Genomic DNA, 18,835 nt, shown 5'->3' on the forward strand with positions numbered 1-18,835 from the left:
ATTCTATCTTGCTGATGAACAAAAGGTGTTCATCAGCAAGATAGAATAATACCTCTTAGTTTCTTTGGATATCCTATGAAAATATACAAAAAGTGTTCATTAGCCTTAGGGCAGTCTTTTTGAAAAAAAATTTTTGAGGAAGGAATTAATGCCTCTAAGATTGAACTTGATGAAGTTCAACAGATAGAACCGACATAATTTAGTAAACTCACAAAATTAGATTTGTAGGATCAAACCTGGATCCTATTGTAGAGACACTATTAAGGAGATCTGATAAAGTATCACGTCAATCGAACAGATACTATAGTTTCTTGATCTGAGATGGAGATCCTGTTGAACTCGATGAGAATAATGAGGATCTGATCACCTGTATGGATGCAATGCAGAAGTCTGACTCTGATAAATGGCTTGAATCCATGAAGTTTGAAATGGAGTCCATGAAGGCCAATGATGTGTGGATATTAGTTGATCCACTTGAAGGGATTACACCCATAGGGTGTAAGTGGATCTTCAAAAGAAAGAGGGCGCAGACGGGAAGAAGACCTATAAAGTCTATTTGGTTGCCAAGGATATTGGAGCACGATCTCGGCTCCTCCCACGGACCTTGGGTGCAGCAGAACCAGCAACGAACAAATCTGGAGACTTCTGGACTCGATCGAAGGCCCTTGACGAAATCAGTTTGGTTGCTGTCTTCTTCGTCAGCCTTTCGTTGCAGATAAAGAACACCTCTAAGATCACCTCTAAAAAATTCAAGATCTGGTACCCAACCAGATCAGGCCTGGATCGAGATATTTTAATTTGTAAATCTCAAATTGGGGCATTTAGATAGGGAAGAAGGTAGATAGAACCAGACCTTGCAGATCTGTCTGCTGCAGCCTTTCCTGTAGATCTGTTGATGAGATCTCACCCGCACCTCAAATGATCTCAGATCAACTCCAGATTGAGAGAAACTTATACCAACTCTTCTTAAGAGATTTCAATCCTGAACCTGATGTTTGGATGGCTGCAAGAGAGGAAGAGACAAAAGTGGTGGCGCACAAAGGGGAAGGGGCTAGCGCCTCCCCTGCTTTTCTTGCCTTATCTGGACCTGGCGGCAAGAAACCCTAGGGTTTCTTGCTCCTGAGGTGTGAAGAATAGCTAGAGAGAGAGGGAGAAGAGAGAGAGAGACTTGGGAGAAAGAGTTTTGTATTTCTTGGCTTAATCAAACCTATACAGTGCATGTATATATAAACACAGGGTCAAGTGACCCAAACCCAAAACTCCCTTGACCAACTCTATGGGAGATTAGGTTAACCCAAGTCCATGTACACCCATGACTTGACCTAATCTCACCTATCCTGGACCCAGACCTGGCCCATAAAGAGTTGGTCCCTTGAGGCCCACATAACCTAGACTCAAGAACCTGAAAGGCCCACAGCCTTTCAACCTAGGGCCCAACTAGCCCTAGAGCCTCCATGAAGCCCTCATGAATGATGGACCTTGGCCTTAGCCTTGGTCCCCTGGGCCTTGGGCACACCACCTGGATCACAACAATCTCCACCTTGGTGTCCCAAGGCCTCAACCAGCTCCACTCTGTCCATCAGCCGAATCAGCTCAACACATCTCTGAAAGCTGTCCCGTGGAAGTACCTTCGTAAGTGCATCAGCTGGGTTCTCCTTGGTATGTACCTTTACCAGCTCCACCTCACCATCCTCTACAAGCTCCCTGATCCGATGATACCGAATGTCGATGTGCTTTGTCCTTGCATGATAGACTGAGTTCTGTACTAGTAGAAGTGCACTCTGGCTGTCACAGTGCACTCTAATGGCCTCTTGAGTAAGACCCATCTCCGTCAACAAACTCTTCAACCAAATTACCTCCTTAGCTGCTTCTGTCAGCCTGATGTATTCTGCCTCTGTAGTGGATAGGGCCGTGATAGGCTGCAGACTCGATCTCCAAGAAATAGGACCTCCATACAGGCTAAAGATGAAGCCTGTCATAGACCTCTGGGTATCCACATCTCCACGAAGTCTGCATCTACATAACTGCCAATCAGCCCTGAGCCTCTCTGGACATGTCAGAGTATCTCACTGCACCTCCTCACTATCCGTAGCAGATGCCAACTCCAACTGAACCCGCCAGATATCTGAATATCCACTTCAGAGCTCTCTAGTGCTCCTTGCCAGGCTGCGCCATGAACTTGCTAACCTGACTCACTGCATGAGCGATGTCTGGCCTACAACAGACCATCGCATACATCAAGCTCCCAACTCCTGAAGCATAAGGATCGTCTCCATCTCCTGAGCCTCCACCTCAGTCTGTGGCGCCATGGTCTTCGAGAGTCTGAAGTGACCGGCAAGTGGTAGCTCCGTCGGCTTTGCTCCCTTCATCCCGAACCTCTCTAAGACCTTCTGTATGTAGCCCCCTGAGATAGATGCAGCACCCTCCGGGCTCGGTCTCTGAAAATCTGCATGCCTAGGATCTTTCTTGCAGGGCCCAAATCCTTCATCTCAAACTCCCGAGATAAGGATGCCTTTAGATCCTGCACAACCTTCCTACTCTTGCATGCTATAAGCATGTTATCCACATACAAGAGTAGGAACACCCTAGAACCATCATCAAGAGACTGAACATAAACACAGGGATCAAACTCGCACCTGGAAAGTCCAATGCTGCGCACATAGGAGTCGAACCGCTTGTACCATTGCCTCGGCGACTGCTTCAGCCCGTACAGCGACTTCTGCAACAAACAAACCTTTCCCTCTGATCCTGGATCCCTGAAATCGGGTGGCTGCTCCATGTAAATCCTCTCCTCCAAATGCCCATGGAGGAACGCCGTCTTGACATCCATCTACTCCAGCTCTAAATCCTGAGCTGCTACAATGCTCAGCAACACTCTGATGGAAGTATGTCTGACGACGGGAGAGAAGACCTCGCTGAAGTCGATGCCTTCCTTCTGGGAGTATCCCTTGGCCACTAACCTCGCCTTGAATCTGATACCTCCCTGCTCTGAAGGCCCTTCCTTGCGACTGTAGACCCATTTGCAGCCAATGGGCCTCTTCCCCTATGGCAACTGCACCAATCGCCACGTCTGGTTCTGGTGGAGAGACTGCATCTCCTCGGACATCGCCTGGATCCATCCCTCTCTGTCCTGGCTCTCAATAGCCTCCTGATACGTATATGGGTCTCCATTCGTTGTCACCAGGGCATATGACAGCGTCTCCTCGAAGCCATATCGGTCCGGTTGCCTGATGGTCCTCTTGGCTTGTGTAGGGCAACACCGATATCAGTCCTCGATCCAGCTCGCTCCTGCTGGATCTCTTCACCTCGATCATCTGTTCGAGTCCTCTCCACCTGTAGAGACACCTTAGGTAGGTTCTCCACCTGAATGTCATGTCCTCCAGTAGTACCTGCAAGAGGCAAAATCAAAGAGGTAAGCTGTCCAGCAGCGCCCTGCTGGACCTCCTTCTGCTCTTGCTGCTCCTCCATGCCTGCTCGCCTCCGTAGGACTGACTCCTCATCAAAAGTCACATCCCAACTAATGATGACCTTCTTTTTCAAGGGATCCCACAGTCTGTATCCCTTAACTCCTCGCGGATAGCTAGAAACACCGTCTTGCTGATCTGGCGTCTAGCTTACTCCGCTCACCAGCTCCAATGTGCACATAGACTGTGCACCCAAATACCCGTAGATGGCCCAGCCCAACTGTCCTCCTAGACCACACCTCCTTTGGAAGCTTGCCATCCAATCTGGTGTGAGGTGACCGATTGACCAAGTAACCCGCTGCGTCTACTGTGTCAACCCAGAATGCCTTTGGAAGTCCTGCCTACAGCCTCATGCATTGTGCCTTTTCCAAAGTGTTCTGTTCATCCTCTCGGCCACCCCATTCTGCTGTGGAGTCTCTTAACTGAGAAGTATCTCCTGATCCCACACTCCTCACGGTAGTTCTGAAACTCTCTGCTGGTGTACTCCCCCATTGTCTGACCTCAGACACTTCACGCTCCTCCCCTGCTCCTTCTCCACCTCAGCTCTCCAGATTTTGAACTTGGTGAAGACCTCAGATTCTCTCTCATGAAGTAAATCCAGAGTTTCCTTGAGAAATCATCAATCAGGGTCATGAAGTATCTGGCCCCATTTCTAGCTGAAATTGGGACTGGTCCCCACATATCCTGTGTACTAACTCCAGAGGGGCTGCATGTGGGTTTACTGATGTTGAACTGAACTCTCCTCTGCTTTCCATCTGGCAAGGCTCACAAATCTCCCTGTAGCACTATCCTCCAGATCAAAGATGAGTCCTCTCCTGCTCAACTCCCTCAGCCCCTTGTCACCCATGTGGCCTAGGTGTAGTGCCACATCCTGTAAGCCCCCTGCTGGTCCTGTGCTGCAGCTGCTGCATCAGACTCTCCGGTCACCACAGATCCCTCCATGCGATAGAGGTTATTGTCCAACCTCCTACCTCTCATCACTACCATAGCTCCATTGGAGATGTTCAGTACTTCGCTTCTAGCCCTACTGCTGAAGCTGTATCCATTACGCTCCAAGTAGCCTAGTGACACCAGATTCTTTTCCAGCTCCGAGACGTGCTTTACATTTGTCAATATCCTCACAATCCATCAAACATCCTCACCCTGACTGTCCTATCCCAGCCACCTTGCAAGGATGATTGTCGCCTAGAGTCACTGATCCCTCATCTGCCTTGGTGTATGTCGCAAACCAAGACCTGTGTGGTGTGTAGTGATGTGAGCACGCAGAGTCTAGTGTCCACTCCTCTGTGTAATGCCTGTGACCATCTGATACCACCAGTAGATTATCCTCCACCTGCTGCCCAGCAACTGCACTCACTGATTCTGAGCCACTTCTTTCTCCCTTCTTGCTCTTCCATAGTGGACATTCTCGCTTGAAGTGCCCGAACTCGTTGCACTTGAAGCATTTCATCTCTTTCTTTCCCTTCCTACACTTGGACCGCCCCCTGGACTTGCTTCTACCCTGTCTACCTGTCCTCTCCCCTACTACCAAACCCTCCTGGGGAGCCCGATCTCTGGTCAACTTTTCTCTTTGCTCATTAGACCTCAGCACTGAGACCATGTCCTCATATTCCAGAGTCTCCTTGCCATAGAAAAGTGTAGTCACCAAAGAGTCATATGATCCTGGCAGCGAACACAAAAGCAACAGGGACTTGTCCTCCTCATCCAGCTTCACCCTGATATTCATCAACTCCGTGCACAACTGGTCGAACCTCTGAATGTGGCCAATCACATCAGATCCCTCCTGCATCCGAAGACTGTACAACCTCTTCTTCAGCATTAGCTTGTTGCACATATTCTTCCCTATATACATGGTGTGAAACTTCGACCAAAGGCCCTTCGAGGTCTTTTCTTCCAGCACTGAATATAATGCCGCATCTGCCAAACATCCTCTGATCACGAGCATGTTTTTTCCTCCAACGATGCCCACTGTCTATCTGTCATTCCCTCAGGCTTCTCATCCAAAGCCTGATCCAGATTGCTTGCACCAGAAGATCCTCCACCCGGATTTTTCACATGGAAAAATTTTTTTTGCCATCAAACTTCTCAAAATCGACCTTCATATTGCTGCCCATGACTGGATCCAAGCCAAACAAGCAATATAAAATCAAGAAGTGTAGAATATACTTTGATGGTACCTTGTGAAAATTTTCAGCACTTGGGATCTTTAACTTCTCATACTTGGAATCGCTTCCTCACCACCGTAGCTCTGATACCAACTATTGGAGCACGATCCCAGCTCCTACCATGGACCTTGGGTGCAGCGGAACCAGCAACGAATAAATCTGGAGACTTTTGGACTCGATTGAAGGCCCTTGACGAAATCAGCCTGGTTGCTGTCTTCTTCGTCAACCTTTCGTTCCAGATAAAGAACACCTCTAAGATCACCTCTAAAAAATCCAAGATCTAGTACTCAACCAGACCAGGCCTGAACTGAGGTCTTTCAATTTGTAGATCTTGAATTGGGACATTCTAGATAGCGAAGAAGATAGATAGAACCAGACCTTGCAGATCTGTCCTGCTGCAGCCTTTCCTGTAGATCTGTTGATGGAGATCTCACCCGTGCCTCAAACGATCTCAGATCAACTTCAGATCTGAGAGAAACTTGTACCAACCTCTTCTCAAGAGATTTCAGGTCTTGGAGCTGATGTTTGGTGGCTGCAAGAGAGGAAGAGACAAAAGTGGGTGGCGGCACAAAGGGGAAGGGGCTAGCCCTCCCCTGCTTTTCTTTCCTTATCTGGACCTGGCGGCAAGAAACCTATGGTTTCTTGCTCCTGGGGCATAGAGAATAGCTGGAGAGAGAGGGAGAAGAGAGAGAGAGAGACTTGAGAGAAAGAGTTTTGTATTTCTTGGCTTAATCAAACCTATACAGTGCATGTATATATAAACACAGGGTCAAGTGACCCAAATCCAAAACTCCCTTGACCAACTCTATGCGAGATTAGGTTAACCCAAGCCCATGTACACCCATGACTCGACCTAATCTCACATATCCTGGACCCAACCTGGCCCATAAAGAGTTGGTCCCTTGAGGCCCACATAACCTAGACCTCAAGAACCCGAAAGGCCCACAGCCTTTCAACCTAGGGCCCAACTAGCCCTAGAGCCTCCATGAAGCCTCATGAATGATGGACCTTGGCCTTAGCTTGGTCCCCTGGGCCTTGGGACACCACCTGAATCACAACAAAGAATTATCGTCAGTATTATGGTATTGACTATGATGAGATATTTTCTCCTATGGCAATGCTCAAATCTATTTGGATTATGCTTGCCTAACAGCATATATAGACTATGAAATCGAATAAATGGATATGAAAATAGCTTTTCTAAATGGAGCGCTGGAAGAGAAGGTGTAGATGATACAGCCTGAAGGTTTCACATCCACATGAGTTTAAGGTGTGCAAGCTTCAAAAATCCATCTATGGATTTAAGCAGGCATCTCGAAGTTGGAATATGTATTTTGATAAAATGATCAGAATGTATGGCTTCATTAGAAATGAAGAAGAATTCTGTATTTACAAATGGATTAACAACTCTGTGGTTATTTTTTTTGTTTTGTATGTGGATGATATTTTTTTAATTGAGAATGATATTCCTACATTACAGAGAATAAAGGTTTGGTTATCATCTCAGTTCTCTATGAAGGACTTGAAAAAAGTATCCTACATCCTATGGATGAAGATCTATAGAGATAGATCGAAGAGGATACTCGAATTATCCCAGTCCACATACATAGATACCGTGCTAAAGCGGTTCAGCATGAAAAATTTCAAGAAAGATTATCTACCGATAGGCCATGCAATTTCTCTCTCGAAGAGGGATTGTCCGACAACTTTTAAGAGAGAGAACATATGAATAGAATTTTATATACTTCAGCATTGGATTTTATAATGTACGCTATGGTATATACGAGATCAACATGGCATACTCACTAGGGGTACTAAGCAAATACCAGTTTGATCTAGGAAAAAATCACTAGAAGGTCTAAAGATCATCCTCAAGTATTTGAAAAATACTAAGGATCAGTGACTCATTTATGAAAAATCTGACTTGAAACTAGTGAGGTTCACCGACTCTAACTTTCAGTCAAACCATGATGATAGTAAGAGCATGTCAGGATACATATTTATCCTTAACGGTGGAGCAATCTGCTAAAAAAATTTTAAGCAGGACATCATGGCTGACTCTGTTTGTGAGGTAGAGTATATCATAGTATCTGATACCATGAAGGAAGCTGTGTGGCTACAAAAGTTCATCGATGAGCTCAGAGTGGTATCCTCTATTGATGGTTCTGTTCTGTTGTATTGCAATAGCACTGGAGCCATTGCTCAAGCTAAAGAGCTGACGTCCCATCAGTGCACCAAGCATATTCTACACCGCTATCATTTTATCTAAAAGATCATAGATCGAGGTGACGTCGATCTTCAAAAGATCGATAGAAAGGAGAACCTGACTGACCCATTTACTAAAGCCCTCGAAGTCAAGGAGTTTGATGATCACAAGTCGAAGATGGGTATACGATACTATATCGATTGGCTTTTGTCCAAGTAAAGTTGTTGGAAATTATGTCTTGAAGCCAATCATGAGCCTGTTGACGGTTGTGCTCATAGTTATACATTGTATATGAATTTTAATTAATAAATATTATTTGATCTTTTTATTATATTTTATCCATCTTCTTTGAACTCCTGTGTAGTGATGAAGTCCTTAGAACTATATTTAATCGATAAAAAAAATTTATCATTTAGTCCTTAAAAGTGTTCGCGACCAAATGATATGCTATTATTAGGACAATAGCGATATCAAGTGTAAGTCATCGTGTGCCATATGGATTGGTTGTTCTCTTAATCAAGGAGTGTGGAGACACTAATATGACATGTAGGTAGAATGTAGGAGTACATTCGTACCAAACGTGATTATTTATGGAGCACTCTGCTGTCAAGAGTAGCTTGCGAAGGGTATGGGTATAAATATCCCTCTGACCTAAGATCACCATGGTGTCTTATAAGCAACTCACTATACTTTGGTATTGAACTACCTGAATTTTTAATTTAATAATGAAAGATTTTTAGATGCAGTCAAGTACTTATCAAGTCAGTGTGTGAGTCAAGATGGGATTGATCCCTCCGAATAAATAGGAGTTAATGCATCAGTGTATTTTAATTTAGTAAAATTTTGGCTAGGATAATTTATGTGATAAATTTAAAAGGTTAAAATATAATGTGGTTGACTATTCTAGGTTTGACAGTTAAACCTTAAGTTATTTTGAGTATTAAGATCAAAAGGATGAATTATACGATAATCATATGCCAGTAGGTTCTTGAATGTTGCTTTACAGTTATTCAGTCTATCCAGATGTCGGATCTCATTGCTAGATAGTTACATCGATTAGTATAGAAATTTATTTTTATGCTACGACTTAGGTTCGAATCTATGGGGTCACACACGTTGGAAGTTTCGATCTGATCAGATGGTTGATTTGATAAAGAGTCCCATTGGATTGAGACTCTAGTGGAGAGTCCCACTAGATTAGGATTTTGTTATAAATGAAAGATTAATTAGCAATTAAATAGCTAATTTGCTCAATTTGATTGAGCAATGAGGTTCGAAATAAGTCTAATTGAATTGGATTCAATTTGATTTGGATTGGATTTGATTAGATCAAGCCTAATTACAAGAGAAACTAGTTTTTGATTTGATTAGAACTTGAGTTCAGTTAATTCCTAATTGGATTAGGAGTTTATTGAAAAAATTATATTTCTAATTAGATTAGGTTCCTTCCTTTCATTGGGTCCCAACCAAATCTGATTTTGATTCTATAGAGTCCCAACCACCTGAGATTTTCCCCTTGTGCATGCCCTAGGACCCATGCCACTCATTACATGCAAAAGAAGTTTGCATGAGGTATTTTTGCATGAGAAAAGAGGGTGCAAAAAGGGGTGGGCGGCACTCATGTGATGAGTCATGATCCTTATCTCCTTTTTGATTTGAATTTGATTCACATCAAAGATAAGAAGATAAAAAAAAATCCAATTTATGGAAAAGTATTGGTGGCGCCAAAAACTCATTCCTTATTCATGTTGAGAATATTGGTTGGCATGAGAAAGATCTAATTTCTTTCTCACACCATCACAAAATTGGCATTGAATTTTTTGGGCGCCATATCTTTTGTGGATGAAAGGTGGTAGCGCCTGCTCTTAACCCTAATCCCTTGCCCACCTATATAAAGTGATCAAATAGTTGGATGCCCAATAAGAGTGACTTCAAGAAAAGAGAAAATTGTTTTCTCTAGCCTTGCATCCTTCCCTGGTTCTTCTTCCTCTCTAGAGTGTCTAAGAGATTCGAAAAAGAAGTTAAATCAACCATCAAAGATCTTCGCGAGCTAGCACTCTCGAGGATATTGATCATCAACCGATCTTCATCTGGACGATCCATAGAGGCTGGACATCTTATGCGACTGCATGCAACCTGAAGGAGCTTTAATCCACATGATTTAATTATGGAGATCAGCAACCCGCACTCTAGTAATGAATTCTGAACTCGTTAGATGAAGATCGGATCAAATCTAATGGTTAGATTTAATCTTGATCATCGATATGATCGATGTAGATTTTATTATTTTTAGATTTTAATTATATATTTAATCATATCATAGATCATGGCAAGATAGTTAAGATTAGATCTTGTGCATGTAATGTAGATTAAATTGTTTAATCTATCATGTTCTGCTGTAAAATTTTTAAAATTGTAAGCATAGAACTACCTAGTTTTTCTTCACGGAGTGCTTGCAAATCTCTTCTTTATGCCATCTCATCTACCCAGCAGTACTCTTGGACAAGTAGATCCTCGAAAGTCTAGGAGTGAGGGGAAGGTATCAAAGAACCTTGTATGGTATATCCTTTTGATTCCTACCCTCTTGCCTCGACTTAAATCGGTTTTCACCACATACATCATATAAATTTTTCAGTTGGTCCTCCTTATAGAAAAGCATGCAATCATTATGGCATAAATTTATCTTCTCATATCTCATGCCCAACCCTTTCACCATTTTTTTGAAGTATAGAAGCTCCCAACAAGCTTCTCATCCTTCGGTAGCATTTTTTTTAGTATTGCTACCATCCTATCATAACAATTGACCATCATATTAAACTCGACCTTCAAGTTTAACAACTCTGACACAGTGATAATATAGTGTGTGTTTCACATTCTGACCATAATGGTTCATCAGCATCTTTCAATGTGCAGTAGAAATTATTACTGCCAGCTTTTGGATTGTTCTCCATATTTCAGTTAAATTCAGGACCAGCCGCATCCATAACCATGTCTACCATTCTATTTGTGTCCATATCCTGCTTGCTTCTAACCCTTGCAACTTTCTCCCACATCTCCCCATGCAGATACCAATGCTTGTAGTTGGGTATCAATCCACTCTTATACAAATGGATAGTAATTGTACCCCAATCAAATATTTCTCTATTACCACATCTATTATAAGGGCAATGAGCCCGTACTTGATGTAAGAGTGCTGCATTTCTAAAAGCAAAATCATAGAAGTACTTTACACCCTCTTTATATTCAATAGAAATTACCCCATCGACTACTCGACGGTTCATCCAACTATAGTTGATCGTACACTATTTAAGAATTCTGCATATACATAAATACATGGAAACTACTAATTAATTATTTCATCATTCAAAATGACTTACATAATAAATATATCCTATCATCAACTAATAGGTATAGAAGGTCTTATCCCATTCACAAATCTATAGTCAATTACAGTAATCAAATGATATAAAATAGGGGTCGAAAAAAATTTTGACAGTATTTTTTCTTAGTTTTCTCCATACGGCTGAAGATGTATGGGGAGAACTAAAGAAAATACTGTCTAAATTTTTTTTCGAACCCTCATGATACTGTTTGATTACTGTAATGATCTATAAAATTACTTGTATTTTTCAAACTATCCAGACTGGATAATCAATTGACCAATATACATAATTTTTTCACCCATATAAAAATATATAAATATAGAGATATAGTAGAATATGTACATTTATCCAAAGATGGGTCTATGGTTCCAAGCAATACAATTTTTTTAAAATTAACACCTAATTAATTACTTAAATTAACATCTAATTATGGGATACCATAGAATATGCACTCAGCCCTTGTGTGAGGACTGGCTGCCCTAGATACTGACTGGGACCTGAGACCCAAGCATGTAGGGCATGTCCCTGCTCTATGTTTGTAATGCTATCCAGCACCTTCCATCGGTCTGAGCACACAGGGCATGCAAGGCCTGGATGCCTTGGACGTCAGCTGGGACTCAAGGTCGAGCATGCATGCAGGGCACGCCCCACCTCCATGTTCGTAATGCTGACTGGCACCTTCTCTCAGCCTGAGCACGTAGGGCACACGGGGGTTGGATGTATTGGATGCTAGTTGGGACTTGAGGCCTGAGAGTGCAGGCACACCCTAGCCCTATGTTTGCAATGCTGCCCGCACCCTCCCTCGGTTTGAGTGCTCTGCATGCTGAGACCCAAGTCCCATGCTTCTAATTAATTAATTAATTAATTAATTAATTAAATATCTAACTAATTAATTAAATTAATATTTAATTATTTAATATCTAATTATACTTAATTAACATAATTTAGATAAAAAAATAAACTTTTAGTGATGGCATTAGCCGTCGCTAATACTCATAGTAGAACACGAACTGCTGCGTAGGGACTGAGGCATGGGCTGGCACACAAGGACTGAGGTGCGAGGGGACGGCTCGAGATGGATGCCGGCTCGGGGATGCAGCTGTGGAGATGGAGGTGCAGGGATGGGGTCACGGGAAGGTGGCCCGCATTGGGGTTGTGGGGTTGGGCCGGCAGGGCAGGGGCTGTAGGTTGGGTCAGGCCACGGCTGGGGGTGGTGGGGCAGGGGCTGCGAGGTTCGGGCGATGAGATCAGGGCCGACGGGGTCAAGGAGGCTATGGGCATGGCCGAAGTGCGGGCTCGAGGCCGTGAGATACTGGAGTAGAGAGGGGGGAACCACCGAGAAGGAGGCATCGGAGAGGGGGGAACAGGATTGAGGCATGGGGGGATAGCTTGGGGAGGGGATGCCGGCTCGAGGATGTAGCCATGGAGATGAGGGCATGGGGATGAGGCAGCGGGAAGGCAGTGTGGGTCGGGGCCACGGGGTCGGACTGACGGGGCAGGGGCCACAAGGTCAGGGCCACAGGCTGGGGGCAGCGAGGCAGGGGCCACAGGGTTGGACCGACGGGGCTAGGGTGGTGAGGTTGGGGCCGATGGGGTCGGGGCAGCCACGGGCATGGCCGAAGCACGGGCTCAGGGTTATGAGATGCTGGAGCACTAGGAGGGGGAACCATCGAGAAGAAGGCACCGGGGGGGACCATCGGAAAGGAGGCACTGGCGAGAGTGGGGAAGCCGGGAAGGAGGAGGCACCAACGAGATGGGAATCGCAGGAAGGGGAGGGGATGAGGTGCAAAATTTTTTTTTCTCCCATGGGCCGATGGGGTTTTGGTGGACTATTAGAAATGGCAAAGTTGGCTTTCGCTAATGCCGTCGATATAACATTTAGCAAAGGCAATCTTCCATCTCTAAAAACTAATCACCATCACTAATACTGTTATTAAAAAAAGAATATTTTCTCATAATTTTTTAAATAATTTTTTTCAAACCTATTAGTATGGCAATTCCTTCTATCACTAATAGCAGTCAGTAATTAATTAATTAAATTATAATTATAATCAAATTTTTTTAAAAAAATTTAAATTTATTAGCATGACTTTTGCCATGGCTAATTGTTAGAATTTCGTTGCTAATACTATTAGAGATGGTTAATTTTTTGGATCATTTTTGTAGTGGTTAAAGACTATTATTAGTGATGGATTTATTTTTCATCACTAATACCAAATTCTTGCAGTGGGGGTGGTTTCGAGTATGTGTAATAGTTGCTCGGCTCAGATTGGCATTTCTAATGTTTTGATCCTCTAAGAATTCTTGTTGCTCATAGCTTAGCTCATCTTAGGGATGAGGGGCTTCCTTCGCTCACGATTATCCGAGGTCTTCGGAGGCCTTTTGGGTTTAGCCCTTGCTTCTTGGTTGTCCGAGTTTTTCGGTTTAGATGATTTGGATTTGTGGGGTTCAAGGATCCTCATGATTAACCCTGCTTCTCATCCAACCAAGATTTTTTGATGGTTCAACTCATTTTAGGAAAGTGGGACCTCCGAGGGTCCTTCAGGTTAGCCCTCACTTTTTAGTCGTCAAGGTTCTTGGCCGAAATGACATAAATTTGTGGGCTTCGAGGGTCCTTCATGGTTAGCTCTTGCTTCTTCATATGAGGATCCTTATAGGTTAGTCCTCCAAATATCATTTTAGATTAGCCTTCATTTTTCATGCAGAGATCCTCATAGGTTAGCTCTTCAAAAGTCTTTTTAGATTAGCCTTTGTTTCTTTAAGTGAGGGTCCTTGTAGGTTAGCCCTTAAAATATCCTTTTAGGTTAGTCTTTATTTTTCAAGTGAGAGTCCTTATAAGTTAGCCCTCGAAGATCCTTTTAGGTTAGCTTTTGCTTCCCGATCAGTAGAAGTTTTCATCGGCTTTGCTTGTTTAGAAATAAGGGGCCTTCGAGGGTCTTTGTAGATTAGCCCACGCTTTTTGACTGTCGAGATCTTCAACTTGCATAGCTTGGATTAGTACGCTTTGAGAATTCTTATAGGTTAGCCCTCTGAAGGTCTTTCTTGGTTAGCCTTCGCTTCTCGTACGATCAAAATTTTCGTCGACTCAGCTCATTTAAGAATGAGGGCCTCGGAGGGTCTTTCAAGTTAGCCCTTACTTCTTGATTGCCAAGGTCTTCGGTTCAATCCAACATTATGTTCATGCCCTACAGAAGAGCTTGATTTGTTACATTGGACTCCCCCAATTAGCTTTTGTTAGGTCAGCCTCCTTAGGTCAACTTCATCAGGTCAACCTCTTTAGATTGCCTTCATCAGGTCGGCCTCCTCAGGTTGACTCTCTAGCCTTGGCTTTGTCAAGTCAGCCTTGGTCTTTACCTCAATCTTGGGTTTGATAGCTCGGCCTCAGTCTTAATTGTCACCTTGGATTGATTTGATCTTCACCTCATCTCGACCTTGATCTTCACCTTAGCTTGGTTTGTCTTTACTTCGGTTTGATCTTGAGCTTCACTTCAAATCAGTTTGATCTTTACCTCAGATTGGCCTTGACCTTCACCTCAGATTGATTTTATCTTGGTCAAGGATTGGCCTTGATCTTCACCTCGAATGGGTTTGATTTTTACCTCAGATTGGTCTTGATTTTCACTTCTGATCAGTTTAATCTTCACCTCGGTTCGATCTTGATTTTCACTTCGGATCAGTTTGGTCTTCACCTTGATTTGGCCTTGATCTTCCCCTCAAATTGGCCTTGATTTTCACTACAGATCGGTTTGATCTTCACCTCAATTCAGTCTTGATCTTCACCTTGGATCAGCCTTAATTTTTACTTCGAATTATTTGATCTTCATCTTGGTTCGGCCTTGATTTTCACTTCAGATCGGTTTGATCTTCATCTCGGTTTGGCCTTGATTTTCACTTCGAATTTGTCTTGATTTTAACTTCAGATTGGCCTTGATTTTCACTTTGGATGGACCTTGATTTTTACCTCTGGTTGGCTTGATTTTCACTTCAGCTTAATTTTTATTTTGGATTGGCTTTAATTTTTACTTTGGATTAGCTTTGATTTTTACCTCAGATTGGCTTGATTTTCACTTCAGATTAGCCTTGATTTTTACTTTGGATTGTCTTGATTTCTACTTCGGATTGGCCTTGATTTTTACTTCAAATTGGTCATGATTTTTACTTTAGATTAGCCTTGTGATGTCCTTAGCCCTCTTATGACCTGTAGACCTATAAGAAGGAAAGAAAATAGAATGATGGATGAGGGCTTGTGAGCCTCTTACCATGAGAGCTTTGAGTTATGGGAGTCTCTTCCTCTTAGGGTCTATTTTCTTAGAATGTCCTTGATTCTATTTAGGTAGATGAGGATGTATGGATCCATCATGATTTAGGAGTCTAGGGGATTTTCATAATCTTCTTTCTTGCTTGGATTTCAATCTGTTGCGATCTCCTTCCTTGTTTACATCCCACTAAGAATTCAAATTTTAAATATGGATGAAAAAGTAAGAATGATTCAAAAATCAAAGGATTTTCATATAGGATGGATGTCTAGCCAGGACATCATCTCTCACGATCTTTTCAGTACTATATGATGCAGCAGAAAGAAAGAAGAAATAAAAAAAAAATAATTAAAATATGTGGATCAGCCAAAAAGGGCTCACCTCCATGGGGCATTTAAACTTCACTATGAGAAAAAAAAATTTACAAGAGGAGATCTTACCCTCAACCCTCATACATCCAATTTTTTTCTCATAGAAAGTTCTCTTCACAAAAACTCTCTCTCTAGGAAGACCCTCCTGAACCCCTGAAGCGACAGCTGTCCACTGTCCAAGAACCTCCTGCTCCTTATTCTCTCGGTATGGTGTCTGCTCCCTCTCTCTCGTTTGGGTTCTCTAGGTTTTTCACTGAAGAAACCACACCCACGTGAGACCACCAGGCCACCACACCTTTTCTGTTCATGTTCACAGCCTTTTAAAGGCTTTAAACATGACTTAGATTAGGTTTAGGACTCCTAATCAGGCCCAATCAAGCCCAAAAAATCCCATCAGTCGTTGGATCAACACTGCAAGCCTCCCATGCTGTTAGATCATGCACCAATCCATGGAAAAGTGCTGTAGATCATGAGAAATGCATGAGAAATGCCCACGTGGTCCACAGACCCCTCCATGCACCGTCCAGTCCACCATGGATCGGGTTATTGGGCTCCCAGTGTGGCACGCTGGGCCTGGGCCAGCCCGTGCATGGGACTGGGCTGCGCCCCGCGTGCCTGGGCCTGGGCTAGGCACACACGTTGGGCCGTGCCTTGCCGCACCCAGCCGCACGCTGCCGCATGGGGCCCAGCCGCAGCAGCACCTCCATCGGCCCGTCGGTGGTCCTGCATTGCTTCAAGTTCTGTGCCATCTTCAATCATGCATATCTTCTCCATCCAAACTCTATTTGGGGTGATCTTATTCTTGTTGGACTCTATTTTTCATCACGGACCTCACTGTGGGCTCAATGTAGATCGAATCTTGAGGCATCAAATTCTAACAATCTCTACCTCGACTCGATATTCAGTCTCCTCCTAGCTTCGAGAGCTTCTGGATCTTCTCGTCTCCATGCCCTGGGTAATCGCCTGCCAATCATGATGGGAAAATATGAGAGTCAAGCCAGGACACTTGATCCTATCTCCATCGTATGCTGTGCTCCTCCTGACCTGAAACCTACTCGGGGCATCATCCTGCGGCAACAGAAATCTCACCTTGCGACGTTTCTTTTCCTTCTCCAGAGTCTCCTATCTCGTGCCCGATCTACCTCCACCTGGAGCTCTACCTCACTCTGGGCTCCGCCTAGCTCCTGAATCTCCACCTCGCATGGGCTTTCCGTCAGGTAATAATATCCTCTCCTCCCCTTCTTCCTCTTCAGAAAATCCTATCGCTGCGTTGCACCTTCAGGATTTCTCCACTAGCTACCGTTCTGTAGCCTCTCGAATCCAGTCTGCTCAGTGAGATAAGATTTCACTTGAAATCAGGTGTGTATCGGACCTCCCCCAATCTCCTCACGCACCATCATGGGTCCTCCAGCTGACTGTCTCGATGCCTCTGATCACATAGCTCGATCCATCTGACAAATAAATAGTACCCTCACTATTCTTCAGGGAGTCAAACTGCTCCTCTCTACAATATACATGATAGGTACATACAGAATCTAAAATCTACTGCTGAAAAGAAGTAGATACCTTGTCAGATATCTCTAAGACATCTCCCTCTGAATTGCTAGCCATCATCTGATCCTTGAGTTGAGAGCAATCTCTAGCTAGATCCCCAACTTGTCACACCGATAACATCTGATTTTGCTCAAGTCCCTCCTGGACTTGGACCACCCTCATCACGATCTCCTGTCACTCCATCTACCGCCTCTTGCTTCTTCAGAAACCATCAAAGTTGAGCTGCCTCCACCTGAGCTTGAAGCTGGGTTCTCCCTCTTGAGAATCTCATTTTGGAGTATCGTGCGGTAACCTCATCCATCTTGATGGTACTTTTTCTCACTAGAAAAGCAATCACCAAGGACTTGTATGAAGGCAGAAGCGACGCTAGCAAATCCAACATCCTGGTCTTCTCCTCAACATTCTCGCCAATGCTGAGGAGGTTGGTGAGAATTTTCTGAAAATGGCTTAGATACTCCTGCATGCTCTGTCCCTTAACCATCCGCAGCTGGTAAAACTGCCTCTAGAGAAAAAGAGCATTGGTGAGAGATTTCACTATGTACAACTCCTCCAGCTTCAATGACAGTACTGTCAGAGAAGTCTCCTAAGCACATGGATCACCACCTTATCCATAGGTACATACAGATGGTACTCATCGTCTGCATCTATAGCTGTCTCCAATCCTACACCTCCATGGTGGTCGATTTCTCCTCACATAAGAGAGCATCGATCAACCCTTGCTGGATGAGCACGTCCTTCACCCTTGCTTGCACAAGGAGAAATTGCTCTTTCCATCAAACTTTTTGATTTCTATCTTGATTGATCCTATCTTCTCCATCTTCAGTCTTGCTCAACACCACTGCAATCTGCATCCTTGTACCACCTCGCTCTGATACCACTTGTAAGGTGGATGTTTGGCCAGGACACCACCTCCCAAGATCTTTTCAGTACTGCACGATGCAGCAGAAAGAAAGAAGAAATAAAATAGAAAATAATCAAAATATGTGGATCAGTCAAAAAGGGCTCGCTTCCATGGGGCCTACAAACTTCACTATGAGAAAAAAAATTTTACAAGAGGAGATCTCACCCTCAACCATCGTACACCCAATTTTTCTCTCACAGAAAGTTCTCCCTCACAAAAGCTCTCTCTAGGAAGATCCCTCTGAACTCCTGAAGCGACCGTTGTCCGTTGTCGAGGAGCCTCCTACTCCTTATTCTCTCAATACAGCATCTGCTCCCTCTCTCTCATTCGGGTTCTCCGAGTTTTTTGCTGATGAAATCATGCCCATATGAGACCACCAAGCCACCACACCTCTTCTGTTCACGTTCACAGCCTTTTAAAGGCTTTAAACATGACTTAGATTAGGTTTAGAACTCTAATCAGGCCCAATCAAGCTCATAAAACCTCATCAGCCATTGAATCAACACCGCAAGCCTCCCACACCATTAGATCACGC

The 18,835-nt window shown here is 43.8% G+C and overlaps 1 pseudogene; it reads right to left on the bottom strand.

Moving 5' to 3' along the window:
* Positions 1-12,596, bottom strand: part of LOC105037375 (alpha carbonic anhydrase 7-like) — a 60,693-nt pseudogene extending 48,097 nt beyond the window's left edge.
* Between the last annotated feature and the right edge of the window lie 6,239 nt (positions 12,597-18,835).

Source organism: Elaeis guineensis, chromosome 11, assembly GCF_000442705.2.
Source record: "Elaeis guineensis isolate ETL-2024a chromosome 11, EG11, whole genome shotgun sequence".
NCBI classification, from domain to species: domain Eukaryota; kingdom Viridiplantae; phylum Streptophyta; class Magnoliopsida; order Arecales; family Arecaceae; genus Elaeis; species Elaeis guineensis.